Below are 14,244 nucleotides of genomic sequence, written 5' to 3'. Positions count from 1 at the left end.
GTATTAAGAAAGGTCATTTTCTGTGCCATAAAAAATGTCTCAGCATATATATATATATTTATTTAGATGGAGTCTCGCTCTGTTGCCCAGGCTGGAGTGCAGTGGCATGATCCTGGCTTACTGCAAGCTCTGCCTCCTGGGTTCACGCCATTCTCCTGCCTCAGCCTCCTGAGTAGCTGGGACTACAGGCGCCTGCCATCACGCCTGGTTAATTTTTTGTATTTTTTAGTAGAGATAGGGTTTCACCGTGGTAGTCAGGATGGTCTTGAACTCCTGACCTCATGATTCACCCGTCTCGGCCTCCCAAAGCGCTGGGATTACCGGCGTGAGCCAATGCGCCCAGTCATCTTAGCATATTTTTAAGGATTGAAACAAAGCATATTTTCTGACCAAAATGGAATTAAAACACAAATCAACAACAGAAAAATATAAAAAATCCTAGAATGTATGGAAGTTAAAGACTTCACTTCTAAGCAACATTTGGTTCAAAGAGTACATCACAGGGAGATTTAAAGATATTTCAACTAAATGAAAATGAAAATTCAACGTAACAAAATTTGTGACATATAGATAAGGTGGTGATTAATGAGAGATACATGTCTTTAAATGCTCATATTAGAATAGAAAGAGGTTTTTATCAATATTCTAAGCTTTCATCTTTAGAAACAGAAGAGCAAATTGCATACAATTGAGAAATCCAACAAAACCAATTTAAAAAGATCAATAAATTGAAAAATTTGCAACAAGATTTATCTGAGAAAAAGAGAGAGTGAGCATGAGTGCTAATATAATGAATGAAAGAGGAGGCATAACTAGAGATGCTAGAGATAATAACAACACAGTAAGGGAATATAATGAAAGACTTTATGTCAAAAAAATCAACAACTTAGATGAAATGGCCAATTGCTAAAGGGTACAACTTAAAAAAAAATAGAAAACCCAAATAGCCATATACATGTTATGAATACATTTCTTGAACTTTGTGATATCTCATCTTTAGAGTTGTTTGTGTTACCTATTGTGACCTGTGTTGACTGATATGACTTGGAAAGAACACAAGCAAATAAAATGCTTTGGTTACTTACTCCTAAATTGATAAGGATATAGAGAGCAAAAAGCAGTAAATAGATTTATGCTTCCCAACATATTAAATACGGAAGCACACTGATGAAAAATACTCTCTCCTGATAAGCCACAGCAAGAATGTACACACAAAGAGTCAGGGAACAAAACCCCAGCCTGACAAACCACCTTCAAGCCACTTCCTATTGAACAACCCGTGTACTTCGCTCCCTTTGCTTGTCCAGGAAACACTGGAGTGTCAGAGATCAGAGGGCATCTAGTAGTTGTTGAGGCAAAGAGAAAGACAAATTTAGGATTAGTCTGCGCCACTTCCATCTTTTAGGTTTGCTTTAGCCGTTTAGCTTTTAAAAGAAATAACTGCATGAATTTATAAATGTTTAATTAAGCCATTTTGTGTGCTTTTTCAGTTTTGTTTCTGCTAAAATTTGAGCAAAATTGGAATTAAAACCGAAACTTAAATGCAACACATATTCGTCGAAGAAACTGAATTCATAATTTAAAAGCCCCTTTCCTATCCCCAAAACACAAAATACTCCAGACCCAGATGAACTCACTAGTGAATTCCAACAAACGCTTAAGAAAGAAATATCAATTCAAAAAAGAAAAAACTCAGGAAAAAGAGGAGGGAACATATTCCAACTCATATGAGACTATCATGCCCCAATACTAATAAAGCTACATACAGATATTACCAAAAAGGGAAGAAAACTATACATCAATATCACTCATGGTGATAAATCCTTACAAAACATAAGCAAATAGAACTAACAATATTTTAAGGGACAGTATACCATGCAAAAGCAGGGCTTATCCCAGGAAAGCAAGATTGCTTTGATATCCAAAAGTTGATCATTGTAATTCACTACATTAATAGAACAAAGGATAAAAACCATATATCCCATAAATCCATCTCAATAGATGCAGAAAAAGCACTTGAAAAGTGGTAATTTATGATTAAAATTACTAATAAACTAGGAATAGAAGAAAACTTCCTCAACTTGATAAAGAGAATATGTAAAAAACCTATGACCTGATAAAGAGAATCAGTTAAAGGTAAAAGACTGTATGGTTTCCTTCCAGTGTCAGAAACAAGACAAAATATCTGCTTTTATTACTTCTATTCAACATTGTCTTAAAGATCCTATCCAGTGAAATAGGCAAGAAAAAGAAATAAAAGACATCTGAATTGGAAAGGAAGAAATAAACTGTCTTCATTAGCAGACAACATAATTGTGTACATAGAAAGTTCTAAGGAACATATATTTTTAAAGGTTTGAGAACTCATAAGTGACTTGGTGACTTTAGTGAGATCACAGGATGCAAGGCCAATAAGTAAAGATCAGCTGTTTCTCTCTACCAACAACAAGAGCTAGAAATAAAAATTTACAAAATACCATTTACAGTAGCATCAAATAATGAGAAACACTTTGGGATAAATTTGACAAAATATGTGTAAGATTTGTACTTTGAAAACTACAAAATACTGCTGAGAGGAATTTTAAAAGAACTAAATAAAGGGAGAGCTGTAATATGTTCATGGATTGGAGTCCTGCTAAAATGTTAATGTACTTCATATTGACTGATAAAATTTCAGAGGCTTTTAAAAGTAGTTGACGAGCTTAGTGTAAAATTTTTGTGTAAAAGATTTAGAAAATCTGCCACAATTTTGAAAAAGAAAAAGTTGGAGGACTTATATTACCTGACTTTCATACTTATTATAAAGCTACAGTAATGAAGAGAGTGTAGCACTGGTATCAAATTTGTCATATAGATCAATGGAATAGAATAAAGAATCAAAAATAGACTCACAGATACATGGTCGATTGATTGTTAACATATTTCAATAAAGGAAAAGAGAGTCTTCCAACAAATGGTACTGGAATAATTAGATACTCATATGAGGAAAAAATAAACCTCACATAAAAACGAACCCAAAATAGGAAAAAGATCTAAAGGTGGAAGATAAAACTATTAAACCAATAGGAAAGAAAAATAGAAGAAAATCTTTTCAACTTTGGGGTAAGCAAGGATTCCCTGGCTGGGAAAGAAAAATAAAAAACCACAAAAGAAAAAAATTGATAACTTGGTCTTTCTGTTAGTTTGTTAGGGCTGCCACGACAGAATACCACAGACTGGGTAATTTAAACAACAGGTACCTGTTAAATAAAGTAATCTTTATCAACATTTAAAACTTCTGCTCTTTGAAAAACATCTTCAGTAAAGGAAAAGAGAAGTCACAGGCTGGGAGGAAATATTCACATAGCTGACAAAAGCTATATGTAAAGTGAACATTATATCCTGAATTTATAAAAACCACTGAGAACTCAATAATAACAAAAATTTGAAAAATTCTCAATAGATTAAAAAAGATGGCTCCCAAAAGAAGATGCACCAATGGCCACTAAGCATGTGAAAAGATGCTCAGCATCATTACTCATCCTGGAAATGAAAGCCTAAACCACAATGAGGTGTAACTACACACCCATTAGAATAGTTAGTATTTACAAGCTGACAATCCAAGAATTGGAAGGATGTGGAGCATTGCTGGTGACAGTCTAAAATGGTATAGCCCCTTCAGAAAATTTTAGAAATTTCTTATAAACTTAAATATACATTATGTGACCCAGCAAGTGTACCCCTAGGCATTTACTCAAGAGAAATGAAAACATGTCTGTATGAAGACCCATCTGTAAATGTTCATAACACCTTAATAAAAACCCAAAACTAAAACCAACCAAAATGTACATGCATAAACTGGTGAGCGGATAAATAAATTGTGGTACATGCATATAATAGAATCATGCTCAACCATAAAAAATGACTATTGATACACGAAACCACATGGGTAAGTCTCAAAATAATTATATTGAATGAAAGAAGCCGGGTGTGAAAGAGTACATACTTATGATTTCATTCATTTGAAACTCTAAAAACTCCAGAAATAACAAATCTATGTTCCTTAAGCTGGTTGTAAGAGTGATTGACTGGGACAGAACATATGCAAACTTTTTGGGGAGAAGTGTTTTATAGCTTGATTTTGATGTTGCACATGGATGTATACATTTGTAAAAACTCATTGCACGGTCAGCTTTAAGTTGGTGCATTTTAACACATTATACTTTAATAAAGTAAATAAAGTTGATTAAAATTATTTTCTAAAAAATCCAGCAAGCCAAGTTTGACTCTCTGCCCAACAGCTTATTCTATAAACAGAGTTGATAATTTTGACCCTCTTCGGGGGTTTGGTTTCTGTTCTGGGGATAGATATGAATTAGGCTGAATTTGAGACAAGAGTTTGGAGATTTTTATTGAGTGAGCAAGTAACAGAAACGGCATTTCTACTTTTTAACAAATGAAAACTATTTTCACTAAACCCTGCAAAGGCTCTGTCAAGAATCGAGTTAGTCTCAGCCGGGTAACTTACAAAGTCTTCTTGAGTCCTCCCATGACCCAGAATAAGGGGAAGCTGTCCTTTTCCAAATTTTGACAAACTCACTAGTAATTTGCTTCAAAACATCTGCAGTCCTTCCTGACTTTTCCAGCCATGTTTCACAGAAAGCTCTTCTTTTCTTTTCAAAATGCTTCAGAATTTACTTTGAAAATGAAGTTTGTATCTGCCCCCCGTCCCCCTGGAATTTTGAGAGACTTATTTCAGAACTGGCTTCAACTTACATGCCTGTCATTTTAGACCATAATAAGCCCCATGAACTGTTATATGATGTCAGTTTGCTTTATTTTTATTTTTGGGGTTTTTTGGGGGGAATGGGAGGGGGATTAGCTGCCTGTCTGAGAGTAGCAGATTTGGCTGATTTAGTTATACCCAGATGTGCCTAAATATAAGACAGAGAGGAATAAGTACTGAGTAGGAGTTTTAGTGAATTTATGTTGTATTTCTCATAAATTCCTGTGGGTTCCTTTTGGCACCAGAATTTAATTTATTATTCTCTGTTCCTTTTTAAATAAAATCTGATGCAACAGTTAAGGGCCAGGGTCAGGCTGGGAGCCTCTGCCTCTGATCAGCTGCTGCAACATAATATAAATCAATTCAGCAAGTACTACCAGACCATCTACTGCATATTTAGACCTTTAGTGAGTCCTGTGGAGTGTTCAGGGAAAGGTTCTGGCTTTGGGGGTCCTCCAGTGGAAAAGAAGCATGAATGGTGACTAGACTTTGAGCTGGAAGAACTAAATTTTAGTTAGGACTCCTCTACCTAATTATCAGCCTTAGAAGAATTTATTTAAGTTCTTTGTTAAAGAAATTTTATGAGCTTCAATGTCTTCATTTGCAAAATGGAAAAAAATGATCCCTACTTACTCCACAGTATCAAGGCAGGGTTCAAAGAAGGGAATGCTTAGCATGGCACTTTAAAAAAGGTACATGCAATAAAATGGTGAAGTTCATTTATTAGAGTATGATTGGGGAGATAAGCCTAAGACATCTCAGCAAAAAGTGCATGAAAGGATTTATGATTTAGTTATTTCCTCATAGAACAGCAAAAAGGGATTAGGGAAAACAATAGATTTTATTAACATTAAAATCATTAAAATAAGATTTTAAAAGCTATAAGAGTTATAATTTTACTTCTGGTTACAATAAAGTAACTTGTGTCAGACCAAAGTTTCTAGTGAAATAAACTAAAAAAGCTGGAATTTTTTCTTTTTTTTTTTTTTTTGAGATAGGGTTTTGCTCTGTTGCCCAGGCTGGAATGCAGTGGTGCAATTATGGTTCACTGCAGCCTCCACCTCCTGGGCTCAAGCAATCCTCCCATCTCAGCCTCCCAAGTAGTTGAGACTACAAGCATGCACCACCACACTCAGCTAATTTTTAAATTTTTTATAAAGATGAGGTCTCACTATGTTGTCCAGGCTGGTCTTGAACTCCTGGGCTCAAGCAATCCTCCTGCCTTGGCCTCCCAAAGTGCTTGGATTACAAGTGTGAGCCGCTGTACCCAGCCTTGGAAAAAAATATTTTAAAAAATATTTTTGAAGAATTGTAGGACACCCAAGGCAACCACTACTTAAGGGGCGAGAAAAAAAAGAAAATTCTTTGAAAGATCTCAGCTTTTGGTCATCACTTTTCCCCTTGGGATATGGGAGGCTGCAGGGCCTGGTAGGGTTCATCCACAAAGAGGCAGAGAAGCCAGCAGAGCTTTAGGCTATCTTACAGAGCAGGGGAACAAAAAAGGACAGTTCTAGGCTCCCAAGGCAGCTGACATGAGGAGCCAAGGTCCAAGAGACAATGGAGGCACGGAAAACTAAACCTGTCAGTTGGCATTTTCCACTTGAGTTATTTGTCAATTCTTGGCTGTGCAGGGTGAGAAGCTAAGAAACTAAACAAAAGGTAGCTGGAAAACCTTTCGTGGTCTCTGAGAAACAAAAATTTGAATTTAGGGCTGGGTACAGTGGCTCATGCCTATAATCCCAGCACTTTGGGAGGCTGAGGAGGGAGGATTGCTTAAGCCCAGGAGTTCAAGACCAGCCTGGGCAACATAGGGAGACCCCCATCTCTACAAAAAATTAAGAAATTAGCTAGGCGTGGTGTTATGTGCCTGTGATCCTAGCTACTTAGGAGGCTGAGGTAGGAGGATCTCATTGAGCCTGGGAGGTTGAGGCTGCAGTGAGCCACGACTATGCCACTCCACTCCATCCAGCCTGGGTGACAGAGTGAGACCCTGTCTCAAAAAAAAAAAAAAAAAAAAGAAAGAAAAAAAGAAAGAAAAAGGAAATAATTTAGGATTTTCTAAGAATAAGTGCCCCCCTCCCCACCTCAAGAAACATCCCTGGATCTGGATGGCTATACTCTTGGAGGAAAAATGACCAGAGAAAGAACAAATTTGTGAAGACTAAAACCAACTTCAAGTCAGTTCAGCCCTTGATTGAATGGAGGTAAACAAACAGCCCCTACTCTAACTGCATGCCAGAGAATAGAATGAATCCTCTATAGAAGAAGATGTTATCATTCGAAGTCTCCACGTTTTAATATAAACTCTCCAGTATTCAATAAAAAATATTAAGTATTCCAAGTTACAAGACCAAGAGAAAAAACAGGCAAGAAAAACATGCAGGAAAAATAAACCCATATGTGACTTACATATTAGGGTTATTCGACATTAAAACAACCGTGATTAATATGCTCATAAAAAGATATAACAAGATGAAGAATTTTGCCTGAGAACAACAATCTATTTTTAAAAATCAAGCAAATTCCAAAACTGAAAAGGAATATAATTGATGAAACCAGCTTGATCAACATGGTGAAACCCCGTTTCTACTAAAAATACAAAAATTAGCCAGGTATGGTGACAAGCACCTGTAATCCCAGCTACTCGGGAGGCTGAGGCAGGAGAGTCGCTTGAACATGGGAGGCAGAGGTTGCAGTGAGCTGAGATTGTGCCACTGCACTCCAGCCTGGGCGACAGAGTGAGACTCCATCAAAAAAAGAAAGAAAGAAAGAAAGAAAGAAAGAAAGAAAAGAAAGAAAGAAAGAAAGAAAGAAAGAAAGAAAGAGAGAGAGAGAGAGAGAGAGAGGGAGGGAGGGAGGGAGGGAGGGAGGGAGGGAGGGAGGAAGGAAGGAAGGAAGGAAGGAAGGAAGGAAGGAAGGAAGGAAGGAAGGAAGGGATGGTTCCACAATAGATTGGCACAGCTGAGGAGGATTAGTTAAGCTGTGCTTAAAGAGCATATAAAAGACATATGAGACATGGTGGAAAGTTTGAATATTAATACAATTGGAGTCTCAGACAAGAAAGAGAGAAGAATGGAGAAGAAGTGGTATTTAAAGAGATACAGAAATAATGACTAAGAATTTTCCAACAATGCCAAGACATCAAGCTAGAGATTCAAGAGTACTACAAAGTCCAAGCAAGAAAGAAAATAACACCTAGTAACATCATTGTGAATCTTTGAAAATTACAGATAAAGAGAATATTCTTTAAAGGAGTCCATGGGGCCAGGCATGATGGGTCATGCCTGCAATCCCAGCACTTTGGGAGACTGAGGTGGGAGGATTGCTTGAGTCCAGGAGTTTAAGACCAGCCTGGGCAACATAGGGAGAACTTGTCTCTACAAAAAAGTTTACAAATTAGCCAGGTGTAGTGGCACATGCCTGGTCTGTAGTCTCATCTACTTGAGAGGCTGAGACAGGAGAATTGCTTGGGCCTGGGAGGTTGAGGCTTCAGTGAGCCACTACTGCACTCCAGCCTGGGTGACAAAGTGAAAAAAAGAAGAAAAGAAAAGAAATGAATCTATAGTGAAAAAACACATACCTTCAAAAGCACAATAAAAAGATGAAAGCCAGAAGACAATGGAATGATATCTTCAAATTTCTAAAATAAAAATAATTGACAATCTAGAATTCTATACCCAGTGTAAAAACTTTCAAAGTGTATGCAAAATAAAGTTATTTCCAGACAGGCAAGAACCAAGAGAATTCAGCACCAGTAGACATGCATTAACATAAACACTAAAATGAGTTTCTCAGGCAAAAGTAAAATGACCCCAGATGGTCAAAAAGGAAACGTAAGAAGGAATGAAGAACAACAGACAGGGTGAATATGTGGGTACATCTAAATAAACTTAGACTTAACAAGAAAATAATGTAATGTGACATTCAAAATATATACAGAACTAAAATGTATGACAATAATAACACAAAAAGAAGGGGAATGAGTTAAAATGTTCCAAGCTTGTGGCATTGTCCAGAATTTACAAAAGTACTACTTTGTATTAGATTCTGATAAGTTAAGTAATCTATGGCAATCTCTAAAATAATAGTAACAGAATGTAAAACTGACGAGCTAATGGGGGAGATGGAATAATGAAAAATAACTTATTAATTCAAAAGAAGGCAAGAAAAAGGAACACAAAACAGGTAGGAAAAATAGAAAACAAATAGTAAAGATGGTAGATGTAAAACCAAACTTACCAACCAAAGAACTAAATACTCCAATTAAATGTAAATGAATTAAATACTCCATTTAAAAGACAAAACTTTTTTTTTTTGAGATGGAGCCTTGCTCTGTCACCCAGGCTGGAGTGCGGTGGTGTGATCTTGGCTCACTTCAACCTCCACCTCCCAGGTTCAAGTGATTCTCCTGCCTCAGCTCCCTAGTAGCTGGGATTACAAGTTCACGCCATCATGCCTGGCTACTTTGTGTATTTTTTTCAGTGGAGATGGGGTTTTGCCATGTTGGCCAGGCTAGTCTCAAACTCCTGACTTCAGGAGATCCACCCGCCTCGACCTCTCAAAGTGCTGGGATTACAGGCTTGAGCTACTGTGCCCGGCCAAAGTTTTAAGACTGGATTTTAAAATGCTATGCTGTTTACAAGGGTCCTTAAATATTAAGTTGAACTACATTAATGTGCTGATAGTCAACCATATTTGACTTATAAAAATAGCAGTTTCTTATAGTTCAACCTAAAATGAAGGCATAGTGAAGCTGAAAGTAAACGGATAGAAAAATATACTCTGTGAACTGTGACCAAGAGAAAGTAGAGTTTAAGGCAAGAAGCATTTCTAAGCATTTAAGAGAGACATTTCATAATGATAAAAGTGCTAGTCCATCAGGAAGATACAACTTTTCCAAATTTTTATGTATCTAATGCCATAGCTTCAAATTATACAAAGCAAAAATTAACAGGAGAAATAGACAAAAATCACTATTTTAAGGAGAGACTGTAGTATACTTCTTTCAGTAACGGATGGAACAAGCAGCAGCAAAAAAATCTGTAAGGATATAGATCTGAATAATGTAACAAACAACATTCACCTAATCGCATACACAGAAGCTATGCTATCCCTAACATCGATAGAAAACACATTCAAGTGTACACGAAACATTTATCAACATTGATCACATGCTAGCCCATAAAGCAGATTTCAACACATTTCAAATTGTAGAAATGATTCAAAGTTTGTCTTTTGACCACAGTGGACTAAATCTAAGAATCAATAATGAAAGAATAACAAGAAAATTACCAGATGTTTGAAAACAAAGCATCATGCTTCATATAATGCATAGATTTAAAAAATCATAATAAAAATGAGAAAATAGTTTGAAGTGAATGCTATGATAAATATTATATATCAAAACTTATGGAACTAAAGCTGTGCTTAGTGGAAAATGTATGACTTTAAATGCCTATATTAGAAAACATGAAAGGCTGAAATCAATTGATCTAATATTTATCTCAAGATACAGCTAAAGCTATGCTTAGAGAGCTATGTATAGCCTGAACTTCATGTATTAGAAAAGTAGAAACGCTGAAAGTCACTTATGTAAGTATCTATCCTAAGACATTAGAAAAAGAATGGCAAGCTATGCAAATAGCAAAGAAAATAATAGTCAGAAGGAAATAATAGAAATAAGAGCAGATATTAATGAAATAGAGTATAAACAACAAAGGAAAATCAACAAAATCAAAAGTTGGTTGTTTGAAAGACTAATGAAATTGATAAACCTCTAGAAAAACTAAGCAAGGAACAAAGAGGGAGAGCAAAAATCATCAATATGAGTATTGAAAAGATAAATATTAATGAATTTATACAGGTTATATAGCAGAATGGTATGATTGCACCTTCTAAAATCAGACTGCCTAGAGCTTTGGGGTTTAAAATAGAATTAATAGTTTGAAATTACCTATGATAATGTAGAATTAACCTGTCTGACAGTTTTGCTAAATTCTTGGTCATTATCTTTTCAGATATGACTTTTGCCCTGTTTCCTCTTTTTCATTTTTCTGAGACTTCAACCAACCACACATGCTTATACGTGTGTGCTTGTGTGCACGTGCATGCTTTCTGAAGGTCGTCTCCTCAACCCTTGTCCGTCCTGGCCACACTTTCTGCAGGCTACCGGGCTTGGGTTTCTCCAGAGGCGCCCACAGGTTATGTTTGTCCTGGGGTGCGGAACAGCTGCAGTTGAACAGTTTTGCCACCTGCAAGGGCTCCTGTGCACATGTGCAGGACTGTGCATCTGGGTCAGAGGCTCCTGAGTGTGAGGCAGTCCTGGGCCCTGCCTGCTCTGCTTTGATGCTGTGTGTGCAGGTTCGGGCTGGAACAAAGCAACTGGGGCATGTTCATCTGAAATCACTGTCTAGAGAGCAGAGACCCAGCCCAGGCTCCTCCTCATAAACTAGAGGTCTTCCTAGGGTGCTGAACCAGGGGTCTGGAGTCCCCGGACCTGAGGGACAAAGAGCAGATGACTTGCTGTGGGTCTTGCTCATCAGTGTTTACGGCTATCAAGAAAAGGGCCCTCTTTCCTTCAGCAGCTCCCCCACCCCCTCTCCATCAGAAAGGGGCAAGGGAGGGCATCACAGCGTTCCCAAGAAGCCCCTGGGGAGTCCTAGGGTAGAGATCAGCCCGAAGGCTGTTTCTCCAGTCACTGCCGAAGCTGTGCCCAGAAGGCCCCAAGTCTGGCAGCAAGAGTGCAGTGCTGCTGATTGGACTCACCTTGGAAGGCAGAAACAGGATGCTGCTTCCCAGGGAGCAAGGGGGAAGACAGCCAAAGAGAGGAGGAGAGAAGAGAGTAGGGAGAAGGTAGAAGGGCTGAAAATGGAAATGGGTAGGGAACAGAAAATGGGGTGGGAGTGGGCAAGACAGAAGGCAGGGAATGAGGACAGGGGAGGGAAGAAGAAAGGAGAGGGAAGCAGGAAAAGAAGAGCTCGGTCCTCATCGCTGCCACCCACGCCTTTCATGTGCTGCCTCAAGACAATTTGCATTTTGCCAGGGATGGTGCCTGGAATCCTAAAGCATGAAGCGCTCACGATGGTATTTCAGGCACAGGGCTCTCAAATGCAGGAGCCTGCCCTCAATCCACATCTTGGAGGCCTTGAAAAGCTTCCCTGCCTAGGCTTAGGATTCGCTCCAGGAAGCCAGAGCCTACCCACTGGCAGCTGAGAGCTAGAAATGGGAGAAGCTTTTCTTGTGTGTTTTCAAAAGGCTTTGCTCTTTCAAAACAACTTCTTTTCAATGAGGACCTTGTAAACCACAATTACTCTCAAAGGATAAAACTACCTCCCTGCAGCCCTGTGTTCCAGATTGCAAAAACTTATGCCTTATGAGGGCACATACAATTTGAGGAATATCATTTCACGGTCAGGACAATCAGATTAATAATAAATCATCATCCGGCATGTATGGTTTGGCTCAGAGGCCATTCAGGGAATGGGGATTCAAGGCAAAAGAATCTGGCCTAATGGTTTTTCCAATGGTCCCAGTCCTGTGTTTTCACGATTCTGGCCCTCAGAGACCCCCATTTGCTCCTCAGCTCTCCAGACCTTTAGCGACCACCATCCTCTCCCTGGGCCCTCAGACTCTAGGACATAAGCTGGTCTGTGGCCTGAGAGGCTGGATGGAGGACGCAGTCCCTTCTGTCTGGAGGAGGAGCAGTAAAGCACTGCCCAGCTGCAGAACAGAGCACTCCAGCCTGGCCACCAGGCGGCAAGGCGAAGGTGGATTTCCAAGTGGAAGGCAGTGAGAACTATGTTGGAATCCACCTCCAGAGTCACGGATTTTTTTTTTTTAAATGTCTTTTTCAAACACATACTTTGAAAAAATATTTAAAGGCAGGGGAAATTAATTAGGGCCCTTTGTGCTGGAATCGCCTTCCACAGCGTTCCTTCAGCAAGAGAAGTAAAAATAGAACCTGTGAGAGTTTGAAAATGCACTGCTCACAAAGATCATATTTAAGAGGCCAGCTAGGCATGACTATTCAAATAGGAAGAATGGAGCTAATTATTTCCACCACTGCAGGGGGGAAACAGTGGCCGTCTTCTTGGGGTCGTTGGAAACAGCCTGAAAACTGGAAAAACCCGTAGGAGGCTGGGAGGAGAAGCCTTTCCAAGGGACAGACCCTGCTTGTGCCCCTTAGAATAATCATCGCTTTTGTCCTAACTTTGTTACTGATGAAGAGTGAGGAAACCAGGAAAAATGAGTGGAGAAAAGGAAAGCATTTGGAGGATATTAAAAATCCCTCCTATTTATGCAACAACTTGACTGTTTTTTTTTTTTTTTTTCCTTAACACATTTTCCCGTTCATTTGCTCCTCAACTAACCCCCAGGGAGTAGGCTTGGCAGGCATTTTCATTTTCTACAAATGAGAATGCTTGATGAGTCCAAAGTTACACAAAGATGTCACTGGCAGGCTGGGTAAGGCCCAGAGGTCAGGTGGTCTGACTCCCACCTGGCAAAGTTTCAGTGTGACACGGTGGCATGAGTGTGGGCTTCAGAGCCAGGAACGTCTGAGATGAGGTCTGGGATTAGCCACTTACTGGCAAGTCACTCCTGCTCTCAGCCTTGGTTTCCACATCTGTAACATTTTTCCTGGGACCTTAGGACCTAAATAGGTTCCCTTTTAAGGGCTGTCATGAAGATGAAGTGAAATGATTTGTCTGAATAACTCAGCACAGTGCATGGCCAATAAAAAGCACTCAGTCAGCTGTTGTTACCATGGTTATCATTGCGCTACGTGATGAGGACAACAAGAGAACATTCTGGAGAAGGGAAGGATAAAGCAGCCATCAGAAACACTCCACACAGAGGCATCCAGTGTCACAGCACAAGTCCTAAAGCAGGAGTCGTGCGACCTTGGGTAAATCATACAATCTTTAAGACTCCATATTCTCATCTGTAAAATAGGCATCACGATATCTTCCGTGACTGAGGCAAGGCCATGTGTTCCCCATACCATTTCGGCTTCCTGGGTTCACGGTAGAAATGACGTTTTACAACTCCCTTGTAAGATCAAGAGCCCTGTAACGATCATCCTTTGTAGCCATTGTCATTGCCATCATCATCGACATCATCACCATCCCCCACTCTGTAATAGCACTTTACAGTTTTCACAGTAAATTTCAACATTTTATTCCATTTCATTCTTACAGAAATTCTGATTCCTATTTTATAAACAAGAAAACTAAGTTTGAAGACAGCAAATGACTTTGCCCACTCTATGGAGGGAGAAGCAGGACTCAAACACAGGACCCTTGCCTCCACATAGCAGTGCCCCTGGGTAGCACACTGGGGCACCTACAGACTTGCCCTAAACAGACACGTTTTCCTCCGTGGCCTCTCCTCTCATTCCAGGTTAGCCCCCTGGCTAGCCTCTAGGGAGGTAGGTGGGAGCAGGGGGATTCTAACTCTGGATGAACTGGGCAGGGCTGACT

At 39.1% G+C, this 14,244-nt stretch overlaps 1 protein-coding gene across 1 annotated transcript in view; it reads right to left on the bottom strand.

Moving 5' to 3' along the window:
• Positions 1-11,745, bottom strand: part of CORO2B (coronin 2B) — a 213,989-nt gene extending 202,244 nt beyond the window's left edge. The window contains exon 1 of the mRNA XM_025390635.1: positions 11,531-11,745. The gene's annotated coding sequence lies outside the window, so the exon portion shown is untranslated. The remainder of the gene's footprint in view (positions 1-11,530) is intronic.
• Between the last annotated feature and the right edge of the window lie 2,499 nt (positions 11,746-14,244).

The sequence above is a fragment of the Theropithecus gelada genome, chromosome 7a, assembly GCF_003255815.1.
Source record: "Theropithecus gelada isolate Dixy chromosome 7a, Tgel_1.0, whole genome shotgun sequence".
NCBI classification, from domain to species: domain Eukaryota; kingdom Metazoa; phylum Chordata; class Mammalia; order Primates; family Cercopithecidae; genus Theropithecus; species Theropithecus gelada.
This window is presented reverse-complemented; position numbering and strand designations above follow the sequence as displayed.